We start from the raw sequence: 9848 nt of genomic DNA, 5'->3' as shown, positions 1-9848 counted from the left end.
CCCCCCCCCGTCAGTGGTTTTGCCAACTCTGTGTTTACCTAGTGAGGGAACTGGACCATTTCTAACTAGCTCACCATACAGTGGAACAAACAATTGTGCCAGTAAAATTTGTGGTATTTCACAAGCAGGGTCTTATGTTCAGTTCTACAGACCAGCAAAAGCTTCCTTGACCATAAAAAATAGTGCATTAGTCAGCCTAATTAGTCAGGCTTTTCTGTTATCCTGCGTGAAAACAAAATAAGAGTTTTTACCTGAAAAACATGTGGGTAGAGTAGACTAACTTCTAATGCCAGAGTTTAGATGGCTCCAAAGATATGTTTTATTTGTAGAAGCTGATAATTGTTTCAGGCTTTTTTGTTTAAATTAAAAGGGAGGAACATTTGCATTTGTCAACTAAAAATACCATGGGGAAAACAATCTCATATGAGAATAGAGTAAACAAAATAAATAAATAAAGGTCAAAGGGGACAACTTTCATATAAAGATGCCAAGGTACACACAGAAGACTTCTCACAAAATGCACCACTGTTCAACTACGTATGCTTATCTATTATCACAGTTTTAGTAAGCAGGAAATATTAGATTCCCCTGTGAAACATTAAAATATTTACTGATAACACAAAAGGATTTTTGGATATTGAGTGAAAGCATGAATTCCCACAGCTAGTACAAAAAAGAAAAAAAGAGGAGCACGGAAGAGGTATTTGGCTAGAATCAGTGCTGCAGAAGACTCCTCAGTATATGATTCCCTTGGCTATTTTTTCTATGAGATCGCCAATATTTATTACTACCAGGAAATACAAAGTGCATCCAATAATCGCATCCCACAGACGTTACCTAAAACCAAACAAAATTGGTCACGCTTTCCCCCATAGAATATCCTCAAACTGATCCTGCAGGGCTACCGATTCTCCAGTTTCTTTTACAATATCTGCCCAAATAAAAGTAAGCGGAGGTAGTCCATGAGCACTCTCAGGGAGATTTCCACGGTCAGGGCAGAGAAGCTCCACCCTGAATAGTTCTGCATGCTAGCACCATCCAAGTTACATATTATTATAAATCAATGGAATTAATGTTTTCCCAATTTTTATGTTCATAAAAATGTTGATTTTAGTGAAACTGCTTTCCATGGGAATTCAGTACTATAAAATCTAGCTAAAACTCTACTCAGGTCTAACGAGTTTTGGTCCGCCGTAAAACATAAGGGGACACCTATTAAAGACTACAGGTAGTCATAAAACAATCCCCTGCACACTGACATACACCACAGGAAAGGTATATATCCAGCAAAGCATATTAGTTTGTTGCAAGGGGGTGCTAATAACAACACTGTTAACCTGAAAAAAATTTGCCTGGTTCCAAGCTGTTATTAGTTGTTCTTTTTAAAAGATGATAAAGGTAGAAAAATTACTTCTCTCCGTTCAAAGGCATAATAGTAATCCTAAAGCAGAGCTCTATAAGGGATTTTCACCCAATAATCCCACTGTAAACAGTCAACAGTAGTAAAATACCAGTAGAGAGCCAAATGTTTTAGGTATTTCTGATACCTGGAGTTCAAGCATGTATAGGAAACAGACTCTCACATCACCGTCTGTGCCACAAAACATTCAAAGAAAGTCCTTAGGATGGTGTAACAAAAATCCACAGTTGCTAAAGACTTCCATGTGCCCAGCAATTTAAAATCTACTCTACCCATACAATTAATAACAAATTAAGACATTTAAAGAAACAGATAATAAGACAGACTTAGAAAAATGCTTCTGCAGTTCCTTAAGATTTTATTACACCAAGGATATCCTCAGCCTGAGTTGTCAACAGAGACCACTCGTCCAAGAACTGAGAGGGGTTACTGCTCACCAGCCATCTTTCATCTAGTGGTGAAAATCCTCAAGTAAAATAGATGCTTATATAGATGGCCACTTTTTTAAATATCTCAAAAAGACGTAATTATTTGCACAATTTCACCCATTACAAGAAACAGGAAGTGTCAAGTGAAGCTGAAGGCTTTAAATCCAAAGTTAAGTCAAAATTCATCTATAGCACAGTGAGCCATACAATATGTTCCTGAAATTGCATAATGTCCAAAATAAAAGAGGTTTGACTAATCTTTTGAGAGAGAAGTTGCAAGCTTAACTAATTATAACCACTTATTTTCAAAATATTAAGCAGGTCTGCCAGTGCAATTTAACCAAAGTCTCATTTTTATAAAATTGGGCACACACACAACGTATAGATTAATAACTGTCTCCCCAACAATCAGCCATGAGTGAACAAACTAATATTTTTGGCTCAAGATTTCCCTCTCTAATAACCACATTTAAGGAAAGTCAGATGTCAACCCATTCTGGCTTTGTCAGGTTAACAAAACAGGAGAGATGCTGAAAAATCTTCCATTAACACCACCCTCTCTGCCAGGTATTTCTAGGTGAAAAAGCCAAGGTCCCAGGAGCATCAGCTTAATTCTAAGTGAAACAATCTTCTTCCACGCACAGAGCTCTAATCTATCTCAGGACCTTTTTTGGACAAAACTTTTTCCACTGGTGGGAAAAGTACCAGAGTTTACGCTCCACTTTTCTAACAGTTTCAACACCGTATTAAAACCTATTCTGAATATTCTGATAACCAACTGATTAATAGTTCCTCGAGAATAAAAACTAAGGAAGTTTGGTTTCCTATGGATTTATGTTTTATGGTTGACTGAAAGCCATAGCTGAGGCTTTTCCCACCGGTAGGGCATTTAGACAGACTCTCCCACGCAGACTCTCCAGTGGTCTCGCAACACGGGATCTCTCGCTGCAGCTCTTTCCCCTCATTTCAGGTCACTGCTAGGGTCTCCTCTTTATCCAGGCAAGGATTCTCATAAAACTCATGGGACTTAATTATCTTTGAGACCTCTATCCTATGTCAAATTTGAGCCAAAGATTCAAAAACCATGAAGAACAGTGGTGAGATTTACTTTTCATGACAAAGCCCAGCTAAAATGTGATGGTTCTGGACCCAAACCCACACTGTCAACAGATCTACGCAGTTGCACCATTAATAGATCCTCTAGAGGTGGCACAAGGCCACTGAAGAAGGTTATGTGTACGTGCTTGTTTTAAAACATTTTTTATTAAAATTATTTTCAAACAAAAAAAGTTAAGCTAACTGAAGGTTTTCAGAAACTAAAACACAAACCAATGCCTGTATATATTGACATTGATTTGGAAAAAAAAAAAAGGCGGGGGGGAGCATTGCACCGTAAGTGCATCATCAAAAGACATTCATGGCTTCTAGTACACATATGTAGATAAAGTATTTATTACAAAGTATCAATGAGTCAGTGGATAGCTATGTTTTGTATTTATTACAGACTTCCTGGGTAGTCTACAGAAAAGAAAACGTTAATATTCCAATATGAAGGAACAATATATACGTGCCAAGACAAACATGCACATCAGTTTTACATACTATATGTTCATTAAATATTTTTTTATTGTGCCTTATGATCTCATTCTAACATATGCTACCCAGGTCAGTCCACAGAAACACGAAAAGAGCATAATATTATAAGCTACCTAGTCTCCTTCCACGACTGCTTCGCTACACATAGTTCTCAAATACTCAAAAATAGGAATTAAGTGAATCACGTTTGCCAATTTCCTTTTTCTGATTTATTACTCCAGTGACCGACAAAGAATGGTTTACTGAAAAATGATTTAACTATTGCAAGTAAATGCAAAATATTTAATATCCCCAAACTCCTGTAATCTAATTTATGTGTCAGCTATTAAAATTTACATGCAATTATAGAGGGGGATGAAACAATTGGTGGAACCCACCAAAAAATTGAAAGGAACTATGGTTATTGGAAATGGGAATTTTATAGGAAGATAAATATTTTTCTCATTTTCTGAACTCTTCTTACTCTTTTTGCTAGCTACTGAAGAACTCGTTACAACTGCTTTTTACTTTGGACTCACTTTTACAGAAAAATCAAACTTTTTATGACATCAAATTGTTGTTATGGAAGGTATCCTATGTTATACATTACCACTATCTTATGTAAGTATAAAAAGTATGTTTATCTCAGAATAGTAAGTATGCAATGAAGAATAGTAAGCTTGCAATGAAAGCAAGTAAAAAGTGATAAAGATCTACGAGATTTCACCACATCTTAGATATGATCTAAGAGTCTTCAATGATCCTATTCACCTCCAATGGTTGGATAACAGACTTAGAATGAGTGCTGAGGAAGGCAACATTAAGAAAGAAAATGTTATCTGAATTTAAGGAACTTGGGCATTTAAGGGCAGTGATCTTGTATTCAACCCTCATATCAAACTGTTTATAGCCAATTTGTTCACCACATTCTTTCACACCTGCAAAATGGGAATACTACTACTTTACTTCACAGGTACGTTGTAGTGTTACATTACCTGTATGTTTGTACACTCTCATCTATCTGTTATAATGTGTCTCTTGATTTATGACAAATTACAAGGTTTACATGTGTTTGTACCCAGCAACATGAGGTACTAGTAGCTCAGGGCTACAGCTGTAGATGATCACAATACAAATATATTGGTTTAAAAATTTATGTATTAAAAATGAATCTTTCCTAAGCTATCTTCTTAAGTAAATAATTTTAAAATGTGTATATTGGAAAGACATCAATACCATCAGTGATAGTATTGGATACAGGAAGACAGGTAAGAAAATAAGAAGTAATCACGAATCCACGGAAGCAAGCATACCAGCTGAAGAAGCAGAAGGAAACACATAATCACCAGGTTTAAAACTCAGTAGGTGACTTAGTAAGAAAACAACCCCCCATCTCATGTCAGACACCCGTAAGCAACCAACACTGTGTCAACAGACAGCCCAGAGTTTAGAGGGGGAAGGAAAGGACTGGGTCCAAAGCTAAGATTATGTTTACTAATCTTCTGGCTTTTCACGTGTCATCACCATAGAAAAACTAGTTCAGCCTTCTGAATCCAACCAGCAGTTCTAACATCATAATTCCTGTTGGGTTTTTTTTCTTTCCCCAAGGGTTTTTCTCCCAGAAAAAGTGCTTGTTCCAGAACATATGTAACACATGGGATAACGCGGAGAAGGACAGGCTGCCTATCAATTTTTACCACAATAGTTCATTCTGAAGACAAGTCTTTCTTCCCTCTACAGAAACACCATCTTTTAATGAAAGCCATTAGCATTGCTTTTTGTGATCAGATCCCAGTTGTTTGCATGTAATACGCAGTGCAATACAATCACTAAAATAAGTCCCAGCTGTAGAAACACAATGCTATGCTGTTGCTAATGTGTGTTGTACTGATAATGAATGGTCGTCTATGCTTTAATCTGAATAAAGCTCCCAACTGCTCAGCCTCTCCTTGCCAAAAATTCCCCTTCCTCCTCCAGACTGTGGTTGCATTCCAATTACACTGCTGATTGGAATGAGCCTGCTTGGGGGAGGGAGAGGGAGGGAGACAAATGAACGCGGGCACACACACCCCTCCTCGCCTTCGGGTCGCTGCCCCTGGGACCCAGAAATTGTTTGGGGTGTTCGAACCCACGGCTGACGTGATGTACTTTTCTCCACGTTGTATCAAACTCTTTGTAAATTTTTTCTTTTCCTCTAGAAAAACGACGGGTAAACAGCACACCGTGCACAGGTTCCAGCAGGATAGCTCAATACTTTAAACTTTTCTAACAAAGTCCTACTGTTTTCTTCCATTGTTGGCACGCTACCGAGAAACTTATATTTTTCTGCTTGCATTCCCTCCTTGGACCTGCCTAAATTCCCACATGGGAAGATATAAAACAGGAGGTCTTCAACTATTCTTTGAACAAAGGGCTGTAAATAACACCATACACATTTTCAAATACAGCTGTTGAGGTAATAAACTTTCTCAAGTAAGGTTTTGAAATAAAATTGTTTATCCCAACTACTCACATTAAATTTTATTTTACAATTAATCTCTCTGAGGATTTTTTTTTTTAATTTCCTTTCAATTTTCATTTCCTTTGAAAGGTGTTTTTTCTGCAGATGAACAAACTAAGTGACAGAACATGATCACAAACTAAGAATGTACTTTCAGTTAATGAAATTCACGCATTTTAGAAGATTGCAATCGATTATTGTCAAGAAGGGACACATAAAGATAGGTAAACGTAACAAATATATGCTTTACAGGTGCACAGGGGTTTTGAGTAAAGAAGGTATTGAAACGTGAAATGGGTAAGAATGCAGCAGCTGACCATTATTCTAACCATGATCACTGCTCAACAGGAGCTGGAGGGTTTCACGTTGCACCTCACAATAAAGAGGGCTGCAGCTGTTCCTCTCTCAAATCAGGTCTAGCAATCATATGGATGCAAGGTAGATCAGGAAGCTGAACTGGCTTAACAGAAAATTAACCTTCTGGGGAGATGGATTAGTTTGCCATTGGCTCCAAGAGCTGCAGTCACGCCATCCTTAGATCTAATGCAAAGGAAGTGGCAGAAGCACATGGCTGCGAAGGAGGGAGGATTAGCCAGACTACCTTTCTGAGGACAACTTGCAGATGCACTGTAAAAGTACACTCCCTGCCAGTGAGTTTTTCAGCTCTAAAACCAAAATACACCCCCCCCAATATTTTCATTTTAATGCAGACCGCTAGTTTTCCCTCCTGTCTCTGTTTTGCAGTTCTAGACATTTATTTAAAAAAAAAGAAAAAAAAAATTTTTAAAAAGCAGATTTTTGCCATCAGGATACCAAAATAACAACCTAACACCGTTCAGGTTTTTAGAGACACAGTCTTAACCTTAAACATTCGGATTGAGTGATATTTTCTATTTCCCAAAGCACAGTCAGAAGCACAGAATCAAAACACTGAAAAAAGCATTTCTCTTGCAAGTATACACACAACTGCTTTCAGGCTGCTCTATTTTACTTACTGACAGCTGCTCTTTCCGAGTCTCACAAAGCACTAGAAATTTAGAATAACCTAACGAGCTCTAAACTAGAGTTAATACAAAACATGTACAAACACAGAGGCTGGCATGCCTTTCTTAAAAAGGTTTAATTCTTTTCCTCAATACTTTATCTGAAATTCAGTGCTACCCAAATTAAATCTCTAAATACCATCCCCTGAAGACGTGAGCGAGCTGAACGGGTCACTAGTTACCCCAATGCCTCTTTTTCTGGAAGCAGTATAGAGGCAGCACAGGCTGAGAGATGAAGGTGCCATATGACACGCACAGGGAAGCCCAGTTCACCCAAGGACGCCGGACAAGCTGATGCTGATTTCAGACATACTCTGCTGGATTAGATCAAACGTAAACACTCTCCACCATCCACTAGATCCATGGTTTTGCAGCAGGAAAGCACAGTGTCAGTACTGCCTTCTGGAGCAGCCAGGTAAACCTCCCACCACCATCACTAGCTGTTTCATCTAGATACCTTTTTCTGATGTGAATTAGGAAATATATAACGTGATCCCTTCTGCCCCCAGAGCTATGGGAGCCAGGACAACTTGGAAGGGATGGAACAACTTGGAACTTCTTCAACAGGCACAGCTATCTGCCCGTACTCTTACCACATACACTTACTGTTCATACTCGTAGGAAACTGATTTCCAATTCTCCTTCAGAACTATAAACCTAGTTTAAATCTAATACAAATTTAGAATCATGGACCAATTCTAACTGTCTTAGTAGGAATATGCATTAGAATGATTCAGAAGTACTAATGAATTTTTAAAGTGCTATTAAATACTAACCTGTCAGGTTGAAAAAAACCTATTCAACACTAGTTTCAAGTGACACATAAAAGCACTATTGCTAGGCTGATAACCAAACACAAGGTAGACAGCTTTAAAGTAAACTCTTTTAAAATATGTATTAGGATAACCTTAGCATTAGAAAAGCACTTTTAACAAGAATTTCCTTTAATAATTGTTAAAATTCTAAATTGTCCCATAAACACATTTCTGCAAGTTCAACTCCAACACAAGCCAGATGCTAAATCCTTAATAGAGTGCATGTAAAATGAAACCCATTTCAAAGGATCACACGCACCTGCTTATAAGCACTGTCAGTTAGAAATCTGTGTCTCAACAAATCAGAATTATTCCTCTGGGACTAAACAAACAAAACCACAGTAACCTGCATTCAAACACCAAACAGCACTATGGATTATCCAGAAGTGAAAAATGTCCTAATAATGCAATATACTTCAAATCACTGCAAAATATGCCAGAAACTAACACAGTAACAGTACATTTTTCTTTCCAACAGATTCACTGAATTAAATTCTGCCTATAAGAGTAGGTTGTGTTTTGACTGGATTTAGAATTCTAGACCCATATTACTTGCATGTAATATAACTCATGGAGATTAAAATTCAAAATGAAAACATCACGCATTTATCATGGAAGAAACATTAATAAAGATGCATTGCATCACCGAATATAAACAGTTAAGCCAATAAATCATTCATCTCATGCAATAATAAAATTCTGGGACAGAGTCTCCCAGGCTATTTTAAATTCCCGTAAGGGGAGGACGACATGACAGCCACTCAAGACTCCAGCAGTCTGTGCTGGGGATGTCTGAATGACTTGTGGACATGGCCAGATGGAGTCTGCCTAGATTTGCCATGTTTAGACTCCTGTTTTAACATCGTGATGTCTACTTCACAGTATTGTTTTACTGTAAACAAAAGGCTTCCTTTTCCACTTCTCCTCCCTTATTCCACTCCAAGCCAAAAGTAAAACAAAACACAACACCCCCCCCACCATTGAATTCTTCCTTCAAGCAACTAATGCATTCACGTTTCCTAGATTCATTCAGTGATGGGCTTACTGCCACACACGTCACCACCTCTATTCATGTGTCCAGTTTATTTGATACGCCTGTCAAGAGGTAAAGGAAAGAAATTATGCTGCCACTTTTGCAATGAAGGTAGCAACCCTCCGCGAGCATTTCAAATCTTACCATGAAGGTTTACAAGTCTCTTTTACGGAGATTCATGTTTGAACCAGTGAAACTGAATATGTAGATGCAAAACCTTAAGCTGTTTTTGTTTTGCCTTTTTTTTAGCTATATATCAAATATGCAAATTAAATTTGAATGATACAGGATTAAACCATCCCCATCAGGGCTCCGTGTAAGCTAGGGCTTCAGTCACAGCCTCAAACAGTGAGAAAGAAGAAGTAACACATGGGAAACTTTAAGAAAACAAAGGCTATTGCGAATATTTGCATTTCCTGGTTTAGCATGGATGGAGCCTCTCAGACCAGCCAGGATGTTTCTAATGCATGACTTTCATATACTAGAAATTCCACTTCACTTCTCCACCCGACTCCAAAATGGCCTAACTCTCACATCTTGTTCATTTTTCGACATCTGAAAAGCCACTACTGTACCATCAAGTCATCATAAATACACCGCTTACAAAGACTGAATACTATGCTGGTCAGTTGGAGGGGGGCGGGGGGGAGAAGGGGGAAACAACATAGCTTTAAATTAACAGCGATTAGAATACTTCAAAAAAAAAAAAAAAGCAATCAGAGATCAATTTTCAGACCAATTTCCAAGTTATGTCTTCTGTTTCTCACATTTGTAGCAAGTATAAAATTGTATTCCCACAAAATCAGGGTGGGAAACAGAAATCCATTAAAGATAAATGAACCCACCAGCTTTGCTGTTATATTTGCTGTATGATCCTCTCTATCTTTTTTTAATTGTTTTATCTTCCTGCAGTATTAAAAACATAATTCCCATTAAAAAAAACCTCTTAATTTAAAGTAACATTACCAAGATTAACTAATCTCAAACCTGCAGAGGTGGTTGTTATATGCAAGTGTCAGTGAAGTAAACTATTA

Source organism: Fulmarus glacialis, unplaced genomic scaffold, assembly GCF_000690835.1.
Source record: "Fulmarus glacialis isolate BGI_N327 unplaced genomic scaffold, ASM69083v1 scaffold14584, whole genome shotgun sequence".
Lineage (NCBI taxonomy): Eukaryota > Metazoa > Chordata > Aves > Procellariiformes > Procellariidae > Fulmarus > Fulmarus glacialis.
Note: the sequence above shows the minus strand (reverse complement) of the source record.